Here is a 14,645-nt window from a genome sequence, read left to right as displayed (position 1 = left end):
GTGCAACTCCAGCTGTTTCTGCATTTTGATTTCTCTTTAATGTCACCATTTTCCTTAACTGAATCAGTACACACCATCTCCTGAGATTATTGTCTCCGTCACTGCAAAAGAAAATAAAGGGGGGGGAAAAGACGACAATACATATACACTACATGTGTAAGCAATGCCTTAGTAATAAAAAAGTGTCTTGTGGAGAGGGGTAGAAGAATAGCAAGATGAAGCACGAAATTTTAGTGCTCTGTTAAAGTACGAGGCTCAGAAATATATCTAAAAGTTAAAATACTTACATTATTCTTATTTTTCTTACACAGTTGTTAGGAAAATTGTTACATAGAGGACTCAAATTTGGTTGTGATTGGTTTATTTTTGGGGAAAAATATAGCTCTGTTCCCACGACCTTCAACGGCACTCATGGCGTTCTTCAGCCTCAGTTACACAAGCCTAGAGACCTGTCAGGGACCATCTGGTAACCACCAGTCACTGAAAGTTGATGTGAAACTTGCTGGTAACCACAGTTCACCAGTAAAATGTGTGTAATCTGGGACCAGCTGGGAAGTGATTGTTGGTGGTTGCTGGAGGTCGGGGGCTGTTACGAGCATGAAGTTGTTCGCAAAGAGATATATGGCGCTGTACCAAAGACCTGCTAGTAACTGTTCTGGTCACTAGCAGGTTACCACAGTCCACAGCCAAATAGAAGACACCTACTTGTTTCCAAACAGTCAAACTATTCACCAAGCAGTAGTGAAACTGTGACAAGTGTGAAAGTGTGATCCAAACTGGAAATGAAGAACATTAGCCTTCAAATTGAAAGTTGCACCTTTTGAAATGTGCTGGTTGCAGCGACTTTTCAAGTTCCACCACGGCCCGGAGAGAAATAACCTTTTGATATCAAAAATTAAACTATCATTTTAGTTCCGACCAAAACCTCTTTGCAACCAATTTCACGTGGCAATAGCCAGCAACCTCCATCAACCACCCGCCAAGTGGTTGGGGAATACAAATTTTTCCTAGACGGTTTGATGCTGCCAAGTCGCCAAACGGTGTCCACGCCTGTGTGACTGAGACTGAGGCCTAAGTTGCTGCTTATAAAGTCTTTGGACTTCATGAGAGCTAAGAAAATTCATGAGGTGTTCTAGTTTTACGCTGAACAACTTTTTAAAAAAACCCAAAACACTGGAAACATTGTGGGTTTTTTTATATCCAGGAATTTCCCTGCTAGAATGTTGTTAGTACGCTATGATATTGAAACTATCATTACTTCTATTTATAAATAAAAATACTATCACCAGGTGCACCCTATAACCAGCTGAAACATTTAAAACAAATACAGAATTATCCCTCACATTTCCCACTCAAATAAAGCCAAAAAAATATTTTCAAAGCATCATTAGAACAGAAGAAACTGACTCATACAAAAATAATCCTTCTATAAGGAATGCTCGGAAATTAGCACTTTGTGTCACACTTCAGGCGCGCTTATAGAACAGAATGTTGTGGTTTGCGTCACAAGTTAGCGAGGGTGGTCTCTGCCCATGCAGCTACCCTCAGAAAATCCCGAAAACTATTCTAATGGCCATCAAACCTCATCTTTATTGATATATGCTGAGGTGTTAAAAGTCATCATTGGGGGAGCAGGGGAGATTGTCGACTGTCATCTTTATATACACCGCTACACCAATAATGACTCTTTCTTCTCGCTACGGTGAAAATGAAATATGTGGGTAGTGCAAAGCTTTAAAGGGTGAACTAAACCAAAAGTCTAACATGTCCACAAAAAGCCCCAACAAAAAACCCTTAAAGTATATGTGCAAAGTCTAGTCTGCCAGATTCTGCAGCACCAGCAAACAAGGTTTTCTTTTCAGGAAGCACTGTGACCATTGACCTCTGCACTAACACCAGTTGATTCCTTGAGGTTACAAAAAGCCTGACGACAGCAATATAGGCTGTGCGTATGTATGGCAGTAAATTTAAAACAGATCTCCCCTTCTAAAAGAAATTGCGTACATTTCTTTTAGAATGTACGCAACTACGTTAGTTCCTTGAGTTTTACTAACATTTGCATCTTGCAAGTCAAAAGAGCATCACTGAACATGAACGATATAAGTGACTAAACCAAACCAAATGTGGCTGCGCCAACCCTTTCCAGTAAGCGTATTTTCATATCTCACTTTTCACACACTGTGTTTGCATACATTTCTACCAAAGTAAACCCGGAGACATCAAAAAGAGAGAACTAAAAGGGCACAGTTCCCTTATACTGTGTGTTCAAGTAAATGATGACTCAGAGTTTCTGAATCATTATGACAGTTGTGTTCTTTAAATGCTGTTCAGCTGATGCAGATGTTCTCTGAGTTTGCTTGAACTATTCTCAGTGGAAAAAAAAAAGAACACACACACACACACACACACACACACACACACACACACACACACACACACACACACACACACACACACACACACACACACACTTTAGAAGTTTCTAAAAAAAAACAAAAAAGGAAAGTCCACTTGAAACATTGCATTGAGACACTGGTATGTAAGCATGCTGTACATCATATATAAGCTCTATGTATACTGTTGAGTTCAATGTTTCAAGCTTTTAAATCTTTCCTTATTGGAGATTCTGATCTGTGTTTTAATATAAGTACACGCTGGTGTATGTGTTGTTGTTGTTGTGCAATTTAAAGGCCCGTCAAAAGACAGAATGGCAAACCAGGCTGTGCTCTTAAAGCAGTGGTTCATGCTCTACTTGTTCATATATAAATAAATCAACACTCAATCAAAACCCGATCGAATGCAACATGCGTGTTGAACTGTTAGCCTGACGACATGCCCTGTGCTCGCCTTTGTCTCAGACCAACTGTTTAACTGTCACAGTGTAACGTCACAAACGGCATGCCTCCAGGAGGAAAAGAATGCTTTCCTACAGCGTCACAGCAGAGGAGGGGCCCCTCGCTGTCAAAACAGGATGCGGGTCACACCTTATCATGGCAGCGCATCAAACCAGAGTTACACACCCTCAGCCTCATTTCTGTTTGGGTTAAACACACAATACGGCTTGCTCAACATTTCTGGAGCAAGAATATGTGTGTGCTTAAAGAGCAGGTGTGACAGGACTGTAAAATAAACACACTATAATCACAACAAGCTACTGTCCAACTGATCACTCTGCAGGTATTTTGGTTTCTGTTGTCTCGCCGTTCCTCTGCTATCTGTCTGAACACCTCCTCTTTCTGCATCTCAGTCACCAGCTGGAGCAGCCTTGCTGCTCACTGGCTGCTTACTGGCTGCTTAAACCAGTACTAACTCACTCTCCTTTAACACAATAAAGTGTTTTAGATGAGAAGGTTTTCTTTTGCAATTCTACTCCACGTCATTTCCTTTTATTCCATTGCTACATCTTTGGTTAGTGGCTATGGTTAGTTAAACGGTTAATCGGAAACAGACTCAAATGGCAAGTGTTTTGGCAATCAATTGATTATTTAGGTCATTTGGCAAGAACAGAACGGCAGAAATTTGTCATTTCCAGGTTCTAAAATCAATCGTTGGGGTTTGGAACAACTGCTTTAAAAAACAAAAAAACAACAACAACAACAAAAAAAAAACACACACAAATAAAAAACCCCAAGACTTTTAACCCTCAGCGATATAAGACGTCATCAGCCACAGCCACAAACTCTAGCTGTAAACCTGAGCAATCATACTGTATGTAATTTTTGTAACACATCAAAAGTATTTCAACCTACCCCCTAAATAAATTTTGGAAAAAAAAGATCTGTTTTGCCTTTATCCAAAATACAGAGTTAGGGTAGGTTAAAGGACCAATGAGTGTTCACTCCGAGGCAAAAACCAAACTACTGTATCTAAAATTACTCCAATGACTCTAGAGCTAGTAATAAAGTTCTAGAGTGCAATCAAAGAGTGTGTCCAAACCTCACTAATTAATACATTACCCTTCTGGTCAATTTAAAAAAAAAAAGAAAAAAAAAGATGGGGTTGAAAGGAAGAAGAACGAAAGGAAAAGATAGATAAGTAAGGGGAAAACACAAGAGCGTGAATTTAGGTAAATAAGCAAATCTTGTAGCACCAAAGAAGTATAAAAGAAGAAGTTTGGTCATCTTCAAATATCAATAACTGTATCAGAATTAATGATGTCATTTTTCTTCAGGACTCTGAGTGCATTTTGTTGATAATACTTCTGTGCTTTTACTTTAGAGGGAGTTGGAACACTTCTCCGGCGTGCAGTTGCACACATTCATCTAATCAGCCCTCCCTCCCTGCTCTGCCGCCGCTCCCTGCTTTAAACTGCATTAAAGCCCAGTCGATGCGGTTTTCAAGTGCATCCCGTTTCCATCGCAAGTACTGACATTACTCATCTTTAACAGATGAAAACAATGACTCAACTTGTAGACGCATGCCAGGCATACCCAGTTTGTGCAGAAAAAAACTGGATGACTTAGCAGGGCTTGTGAGAACTTGTGTCATCCCTGAGGTGAAGTTGTATAAGCAATTAAAGCAACTGCTAGACAGGTTCATTCAAATTATTACAGTTTCATCATATTGCTATCACTTAAACGCACGCTCAGGTGTTTCTACACATAAACACCCAGTCACTCCTTTATAGTTGTCGTGTTTGACAGAAAACATGCAGTACAAACTGCTTTTCTACAATTTGATGGTCTAACAGAAAGAAAAATATACTATGTAATATTAGGGCATGGATGGACAAAAAGACTCAAGACTTTCTTTCCTAAATTTAAAAAAAAAAAAAAAGTCTAAAAACACAAAAAAGTGAAAGTGAAAAAAACTAAAGACCACCTAAAGCTGGTTTTAGAATCTGCATCTTAAATCAATTCCCTTTTAGCTTCTTAGTCAGTGTTTTTAAATGGCTTTGACTGGCTTCTTCTATCATCAGTAGAATATTACTTTGACGAGACAACATAAGAGAAAAATGTTATTTCTTTATATAAAATTTAATTTAATGTATTACCGTGAAAGATATAAATGAATGAATGAAGTCATACAAGCTGAAAATAATTGGGTTGTCTTTGATTTAACTGTAACCAATAGTTTAAAAGTCAATTTATTAAACTATCATAACATACAAGAATATAAAAATGCCAGATACTGTATTAAATGATTTTAACTTAAAAAAAATTGAAGTAGAAATGGTATAAAATGTAATGGTGTAAAACAAGAAAGAGTTTAGGAAAATACATTTCCTAATTAAGAATCTGAGAATATGATTTAGTTCTCCCATCCCTAATTCAAGTAACAATAAAAGAACATTTGAAAAAGGCAATACAGAAAAATGGCTCCCAGTATACAACTCTATGAAAGACACCTGAGAGCGTAAAGAATATGTAAAAGTCTGTATGTTTGAAACTGACGTATGAGATATTTCAGCTTCTACTGGTTTCGTTTTTGTTGTATGCTGGTTTTAGAAAACAGCATACAACACATAACAATTTCCTTCAGCACAAAGTAAAGAGTTCATGTAGCTAGTTTGGTCCAGCGAACACTGCACCATCCAAACAATAGGCAGCCAATCATAATGATTGGTATTTCTGGTTGAAAAGTAAACTGTTTGTTCAATGTTTTTTAATCAAGAAATATTTTCACATTAGATCAACAATAAGCTCAAGCAATAAGTCCTCAGACTAATAGTTTCAGGACGAGCCTTAAAACCTGGTTCTACTTGTCCAAGTTTCAACATGACGTACTTTTAAAGCTCCAAGGCACTCGTATATATGAGTCAGTGAAACTTGGGAGCTGCAATGAAGTTTGGGGAAAAGCCCGAGATGACAGTTGGACCAGGAGAACAAGATCATTTGCTTGTTATTACAGATGCAGACAAAAGTGCCAAGGTGGAGCATGCAAAGAGGCGGAATAATAAACTGAAAGTAGGCGGGAGATCCAGAGCAAAGACAGGACACAGGAAGTAAATAGTCATGGGTACAGCAGTCAATGGTTTTACGTTATTTCACACACAGTCTGGGTACTTTGCGAATTTGACTAAGCAAACACTTCGACAACTTTTCTCCCGGAGTCAAACATGCACAGACATATAGATAATGAGAGCAGATGGTAGAATCGTTATCTAGCAGAGCAGGTTCAAACGCAGGAAAGACGCACACCGATACTTAAATTTGAATCCACCCCGTCATTCCTACATATAGACTACAATGATAATCCAGCTAATCTGCATGCTTTTACATTACACACAGGGCATATTTTGAATATAATTTTGGAAACAATGCCGAAACTGAGCTTCAAGATTCTGGGTGGACATTTAATGGCTACTAATGAGAAGAGACCTACTCTAAATTTCCATAACATTTGTGTATCAAGTGTTTCTAATCACCTTTTTTGTAGGAGTCTTTCCTCTGAGTTTATTAAACACTGACAGGTATGACACATGTTAGCTGTGCACCAGTGGGATCTACATGTGTGCCACCACCAGTGAACTAGAGTGTTACTTTTATTAAGTCTATTCTGTTTGCTAAAGAGAAAAATACTCACTTAGTAATTTTGTTAATTTCAAGTCAAAGTATTTGCAGTAGTAATTACTCTCATCATTATTAGAATTATTATTGCGAGGCCATCTCTCTAATCATCCATATTTTGCAAAATAAAACGTCATTTTGATATCCTGCACTAAAGATGCTGTGCTTAAATAAAGTAGTGTAACACATGGAGAGATTAAATGAACAATTACAGCAATTACATAGGAATTTGCTAATTAATTTGACAAATATACAATGATCCCATCATTTCCCTTTTCAGTACAACTCCAATAGGTTTATACCCTATGCATTAAAAATGAAGCATTAGCAGTCTCTCTGACAGTTGTAGCACCTCCATACACCAACACAGATACTGGGTCAGTTACATTACCTCGCCTCCATGTGAACCAGGACATTATTGCTGGGGAATCTTTTACTGCTTAAAAAAAATCAAGTCAAATCAAATCAAATGCACATGTCTTTGTCCAGATAAGTGCACAAAATAACTCCAAGGCTACAAAAGGATGTATTGTATAGGTAGAGGAAAGGAGCATCAGTCTTCATTAAGCATGCTCTGGTTGTGAGCTAAGGTAACAGCCTCTGATTGATGATAGCTTTAAGTTCCCATTAAAAGGTAAGCATTGCTCATAAGCAGTCTCTGATCAGCGCTGAGGCTGTGAGAGGTTAGTCGCCTGCTCTACAAAGACAAAAGCTTCTCTTTGGTCTGCAACAGTGATCACGAGCCCCTTGGCGTCCTCTTTATGAGAACAGGAAAGTCTGTTTTGCTGTGTGACCTCAGAAAATCCTGAGTTTGAAATGCTCCAAGCACTTCACCTGTTAACTAAAGTGCTCTGTTTGCAGATATGCAGTGAGCCAAAGGGCCATCGTCTTCAGGGACCACTTCACGCTGGTGTCCCATGTTCCCATACAGCTGTAGCAATGGCAGGCTTTGACTTGCTGAGACAGTGTGAGGTTGAATAGCACTCCCCAGACATGCCAAGAAAAGACACCACTACAGACTGTGGAAGGCAGAGGCTGTTCTACAGCTCAAACAATTAGCTAATTGATAACGAAATCTATTTCCCAAGCAAACAAAAAAAAAAAGACAGATTAGCTACTTCTTAACAGTGTCCTGAATTTTTTTTGTCTCACATGATAGAACTGCAAATAACAAAAGAATAATCCAGCTAATCATTTTCTTAATCGACTGACTATTTTGTTTATTAAGAAGACAATTTTTTAATAACAAATAAAATAAAATATCGGAAACCCTTCAGACTCGGTTTAGCTTTGTTTGCTAGACAAACATAACAAAGCTACACGTTTGTGAAGTTTGGCCAAATAAATGTTAATTGAACCTTTTTTCTCTAAATAAATTGATTTATTAAAAATACATGGTTATAAATATGAATGGGACTAAACATCAATCACTGACGCTCTAAATTGGAATAAAATATAACTATAACTACCGTAAATAAATTATGAATTTCACAACTGTAGTCAGACAAAAGGAGGAATATGAAGATGTCGCTTTGGACCCTAGGGGAAAATTGTGATGGGCATTTTTCACTATTTACTGACACTTTATGGAGCGAATGATAAATCACTACAATAATCAGCAGATGAATTCCTAATGAAACACTAGCAGCAGCAGCAGGGGCATGATATGGACAGGTGAACATGTTGGGCTACAAGAATGACAATGAGAACAAAACAGGATTTATTAAGCCAATCGAGTCAGGCGGAGATAAACTAGTTACTCCCCTCCTCCATCCGCTGCTCTTCTGCCGCCTCTCCTCTCTGACAAGCTGAAGGTTAATGACGAAGGGATGCGGCAGAGGAATACAGATCAGAAATGCTAAACTACAGTGCATACCAACATATTTATATTACATACCTACGGACATGGAGTGGGGTTTTTTTGTTGACATCAATATTTGTTTTGAAAAGTCCCCCGAAAATCTCTAAAAGTTAGCTTGTAATTACAGCTTGTTAAGATGCAATGTTGTTAAAAAATCTTAGCAACTATAGGCTGTATATAAAAGATGGTCTCCACCATAAGGTCAAACACTAGCTAAAAAGCTTCCACCGAGTGTCTTGATGTATGCTCAATCATCCAGGGAAGGAAATCCCAGAAAGCTGATTCTGTTCATCTGGATGCTGTGTTTTCAGTGGGAGAAAGGTTTTCGTCTCTCATCCAAGTGACTTCTTCGGTCTTTCTCTCGTCCATATAAACAGAATCGAATTTCTGGGACTCCCACTGAGTATTTTCACCACCACCATCTTGTTCTGAATAATAGTTAAATTTTTACTGACATCAAGGGACTAAATGGCTATTTTCCCTTAGTAAAACTAGGTGTTTTCCTTTTGGAACCAGAGGAGTTCCCTCCTGCTGAAATGCAAGTTTAAGATATTTCCTTGGCTTCATTTTTCAGACTTGGAAGCAAGTCCATCCTTTATATACAGTTTATGAGAGAAACCCAAAGCAAATTCAATCCCATCCAGATATTCCAAATCTTACTGAAACACCAACTGTACATCTCCAAGAAATAAACTGTTTCCTCCTGTTTCAGTAATGTTAGCTTAAAACTTCCAACACTCAGCTGAGCTACAAATTTGTGATTATTTTCTTTTTTAAAAGATATAGCTCTTCCGTAGGGAAAAAAAAGAAGAAAAAAAAAGATGTGCTTTCTCTTCACTGGCAGTTGCTGATAAATGGGAAAATACAGTACTAAAAGAACAAGCCAAACAAAACTCTGCATCAGCTGAGCCTCCGCCATCCATGTGGAAACAGAAATGACCTGAAAAATACCTGGGCACTACTCCAAGTCTTCAACCAGCAACAACAACCCCACTGAAACCAACTCTGCTGTAGGACATCAACACCCACTGCTCGACGCTTTGTTTTTTAATCTCACGCAGGTAGGCTCACTATGCTGTAAAACCATTTTTCAAAATGGCAAGTTTTGCCAATGGCTGCTTTCACAGCATGCGCCCAATGTTGCTCCAATAAAAATTGATCTTGCAGAGAAGAAGCATATTGAGGTCCTATGCACAGACTATTAATGCTGATCAACAAGCTAAAAGGCTGAGTGTGGTCGTCCCTCGGCATACTTACAAGGCTTTGCATCATTCAGTAGGTGTGCCCCAATTCATTGATTCTTCATAAAATTGCAGATGAGATCCAGTAATGAGTGAACACGAGAAAGGCCCGAGGCTTCATGTAAGCATCTGCATATGTGTGTATGTGTATGTGAAGAAAAAGCAGTGCTTTCATTTATGAGAGCACGCTGGATTTTTAACCTTAAAAATACAAAGGTTAGGAATAGGTTTGGAACCACTGGACTAGAGGTTCAGGATCTGTACCTAGCTGTATCCACCTCTGCCGTCTGATGCATCACTCCACTGATAATAGCTGAAATTTCACTTTCAAAAGGGTTCAGAATACAGAAGTGGCTGCAATATTTCTGCACCTGCTTACAAATGCACAAAGCACAAAAAGAAGAAGCACTGAAATTACAAAAAGGAGGGGGGAAAGGGGAGAAACAATGGGCAAGTATATAAAAGCACTATTTCTTTGAACCACTGTGGCTTAGGGGGGTAGTGTGAGCTGCCTGTACTTCGTCTGAAGGACCTGGGCACTTCTATCACCACTGATCATCAGCAGGAAGCTGCACCTCCTCAGAAGACCGTTGAACTAGAACAGGCAAATTTTGGGCTGGACTTCAGCCGGCTCCAGTGATTACAGAAGTGCACCAGTGATAGTCGAGTGTTAATGCTGCCTGCAGACTCAAACCTTACCCAACATCTGAGCTCAGAAACGGAGCTGCCTGAATATCACATGATGAAATGTGAGGAAAACTACACGCGCTCACACAAGCCTGGTGGACATGCTGGCAGTCATCACTGCCTATCAACCCTCATGACTATGAAGCAACAAGCCAGTGACAGACTTGAGGGCTGAGTCTCAAATTCTGCACTTCAGTGTACAAAATGACAGTAATGTTGACAGAAATGTCAGGAAATGGTGGAAAATGCCAGTTTTCCAGAAGCCAGGGTGACATCTTCAAAAGTCCAAAACCTAAACGACTTTTGCCATTTTTTGCTTGAAAGATTATTAATCAGTTATCAGATAAGTTAACTAAGATCCTGTTCTTCTCAACATCCACACTCTTGTATCTCAGTAATAAGTGGAACGTGTCATTTATTATGCAGGAAAAAATGTTTAACTAAAGATTATTTACAAGCTTCTGCATTATGAAAGTGTACATTAACACGCAGTTCCATCTGCTTGTAGAATGATATTAGCTTGCTCAAACACACAGTATCTAGTGGTTACATTTTATAGCAAGTATTGCATTTTTTCTCTCATGTGCAAAATGAACAAAAAAACAAAAACAGCGTGGCACTGTGCTGGACATTTATTTGTTGTTTTCTGACCATGAGCAGCTTAAACATTAATCAGAATCATCTTTATTTATAAAGCCAACTCTCAATTTCCGTTCATTCCAGGCTGAGCAGAGAAGCAAGAAGAAGAAAGAGGGGGGAGGGATTTGCATTTTCCCATAAACAACAAGTATTGAATACCAACAGCATCGATATTTCAAAGACCTCTGACCCAGTGTAGTTGAAAAGTTCAAGCAGCTTAAATGCAAGCTAATAACTGGGAAACGCAAGTACCAAACACATTACAGCACATGTTTTCTCGCCATATGTAGAATTTCTCATACACATATACATATAGATGTGTCTCCCTGCCCAGGTAAATGTGATGCTGTTCACAGCTGTGATATTTTTTCTACTCCCTAAAATAACCGTGCTCAGTGCAGACGCACTGCAGCCTATACTTCAGCTCAAAGCTATACTTCAGCTCAGACTTGCACTCTGTGAACTGATGTCAATAAAATGCTCTACGTCATGTTTACAGCGAAAACCTCAGGGTGCAGGAGGCAGCAGCCATTATTATTATTTAGCAGCCATTATTATTTATACACTTTCATAAATAAGCAATTAGTCCCTTCAATACTGACCACGAGACTGAAATCTTGTCTCCATTTCAACATCAAGGAAGTGTTTTTGAGAAATGCTAGCAAGGAGGTTCTACAGATATCAGCAGTTCACAGGTAGAGCCCCAGTGATTTGGTCCCCTGATCCCTCTGTCAGGGTACTCATATTATATTTTTCCCCTATAGGATGATCTATAAATAAATCTGCTGAGCCTTCAACTTGATCTAATACCATCACAAGATAATCTATTAATTTGGACTTTTAAACCAAATTATTAACTACAAAACCCATGAAAAATACTTTCAGCATTCCTTTATGTTTAGTTCTAATTATAAAACGTTAGCATACAATATCCGCAAGCTCGCTTTACAATGTTGGCATGTAGACACTACTATTGGGGGCCAAAGGAGCTTGCAAAGAAAAGCGTCTGGACTTCTTAAGTTACTTGAAGACATTTCACCTCTCATCCGAGAAGCTTCTTCAGTTCTAAGGTCAAATGGTGGAGAGTCCCAGATATAAACCTAGTGGGAGTATCCCCCCACAGCTTTTCTTTGCAAGCTCCTTTGACTACGATGACCTGGATGACTGAGAACCTTCACAGACATACTATTGGGGGCATTTTCAGGGCTCCACTTTACAGTGGGTACCTCCGAGCATGAAGAACTACTGGATGTGACAATGCTAACTGGTTAAACTTGAAGAAGACAACAAGTAGCAATAGAATAAGCAGTGTTACCTTCTCAAGCATTGCTATTAGCATCATAAAATTAATCAGCAAAGGCTAACGCAACAACAACAACAGCATTACAGCAGCTGTGCCATGTTCTCGGTTGTTGAAGCTATCACAAAATTATTATATCAACTCGTGAGTCTGATTAATTTTACATCAAAACCAATAAAAAGAGAATTGGTGGTCATTAGCAACATCACCCTCCCTCTGAACCCGCTTTGTGTTCCTGGAGAAGGTGCCTACAGCCTCTAACGATGAGAGATTTCACCAATCAAATCAAAGCTAGTACAACAGACCAATGATGGGGTGTAGACTACATATTAGCACAATTTTGGCTGGTTGTGTCAAACAACGGGTATTCACAACGTTTACCCAGCAATACTACTTCTGATGTCTTCTACTTTCTGTTCCCTTTCTGCGTCTATTTTCTTGTTCCGTAACGACTCAAGAAATCTTTGAACAAATTGTAGTTTCTTCACACAGGATGCATTTTTGACTTTTGACCGCAAACTGAATTAGACCCTGACCCTCATAGCCTACTTCTAACAACTAGCCTTCAAACCCTACCTAAACCTACTCAACCCTCAAACCTAAACCGTAACCATGAATCTAATCCTAAACAGTAACCTGAACCGTTGACCCTAAACCTAACCCCAACATATCAGAATATCTGATACTTGGTTTTTGAAAAGCCAAATTAGGGGCATTTTTCATCGCTGATAACTTTCACAAAGATAATAATTTAAACTGTAATTTACAATTGGTAACAGAAGATAACTGCGTTGTAGCGTAACAGGTCATCTGGAGCAGTTCAATAAAATGACCACAAACTACGATATAGACTACAAAAAGGTAATAAAGCAGGCATCAGGTCTACACCTGAGAAGCTACACTGTCAAGAAAAAAATGTCTAAGTTGATCTTTGCTCAGATTAACAGTGCAGGTCTGTTGTGGAGCGTGAGGCTCCGCAGCGCATGTGTGCCAATTCATTTCCTCAAGGTCTGCTGCAAGAAAACCTTCCTCCTCCGGTGCAGCCCACATGTGGGGAGATTACATCTTTTATTTATCACTTCTTGGCTCTATTTTTCCAGCAAATTCCAAGCTGGGGTGCAATCAGCCAAGAAAGCCTCCCTGTGTGTGTGAGCGTTTGGGATGTGCGGACTACTGTTATTCCTCTTTGTAAGAATGCACATCGAGCCCAGATTCAGTTTCATTCCTGCAGAAACATTTCCCAATATCTGGGAACATAGGCCTCTTGTTTTGGCAGGGGAATGTGTTGTGAGTGCATATTCACAAATACACAATGCCCACATGAACCGCCTGCATTTGATGGTGGGGGGGGGTGGGGGGGGGGGGGGTGTAGGCGAGGGAAGGATCTTGCAAGGACTCAGATTCCATTACAATTCAAATTAAGCACATGGAGTAATGGGATTACAGCCCTCAGAGATTTGTGAACTCACAGGTGACAAACTGTAGCACAGTCGCAGCTTCCCCGCTGACCAAACTGAGGGCTGTCTTCATTAAAGTGAGATCTTCAGATATGCACAAAGACACAACCCAAACTGGCTGCAGACTGGTGTGAATCATGGCCCATTTAAGAAGAATCTCAGTGCCAGTATACTTTCTCTTTCCAAACCTCTTCTACTTAACAAGGGAGTGAAAAGATGCTTTTGTTTGCTCTTCTTTTGCTGGCAACAGGACGCTTGAAAGACACAAATGAACATGTAAATAGGAACAAAGTGCCAAACTCACAATGGAAATGCTGGGCATTTGATATGTGTGCTGGGTAATTAAAATCTCAAAGAACCTCTTCAGAGAGGGGGAAAATGACACTAAATCAAGCACTGATTCATGCTGCTGGTGGACTAAAGTTGTCAAGCACAAGCACACAGGTGTCTGTTCCTGTTTCACTTGCTCTCAGTGGGTTATAAACAAAATCACGTACGGTAATTCTCAGCTTCTTTTCATAAAAAAGAAAAAAAATATATATATATACTTTTTTCTTGCCTTTTAAAAAAACAGAACTCTAAAACCTTCCCGTCATTCCTCTAGATCTAAATATAAGACATCAATAGTGCATACTTGTCTCCTTTCCAGTGCAGCAGGTCGTGTTTATCAGCTTCTCACTGCTACACAATGCTGATCAAACTGTATGCAGGCTGTCAAAGCACAATGCATGCTCAACTATCATTATTATTCAACAGCACATCAATTGTGCCACAAAGAACAACTCATTCAAATGTAATGTGTGTCAGTTGGGACCCAACCCAGCTGAACACTTCCCTTATTACTCAATAGTTTTATGTAATCTTTTAAAACTGATTTTAAAGGTCAGACGGTATTTGAACAGGCTCCTTTCTCATGATATGTGATACAGAAAAAATAAAGCTCTAACGCAA

The 14,645-nt window shown here is 39.2% G+C and overlaps 1 protein-coding gene across 1 annotated transcript in view; it reads right to left on the bottom strand.

The window, feature by feature from the left end:
* Positions 1-14,645, bottom strand: part of zswim6 (zinc finger, SWIM-type containing 6) — a 50,711-nt gene that overhangs the window by 35,083 nt on the left and 983 nt on the right. The window lies entirely within an intron of this gene.

Source organism: Neolamprologus brichardi, chromosome 7, assembly GCF_056152115.1.
Source record: "Neolamprologus brichardi isolate AB-2024 chromosome 7, ASM5615211v1, whole genome shotgun sequence".
Taxonomy (NCBI): domain Eukaryota; kingdom Metazoa; phylum Chordata; class Actinopteri; order Cichliformes; family Cichlidae; genus Neolamprologus; species Neolamprologus brichardi.
The sequence above is the reverse complement of the archived record's forward strand: the minus strand, read 5'-3'. Positions and strand labels throughout refer to the sequence as shown.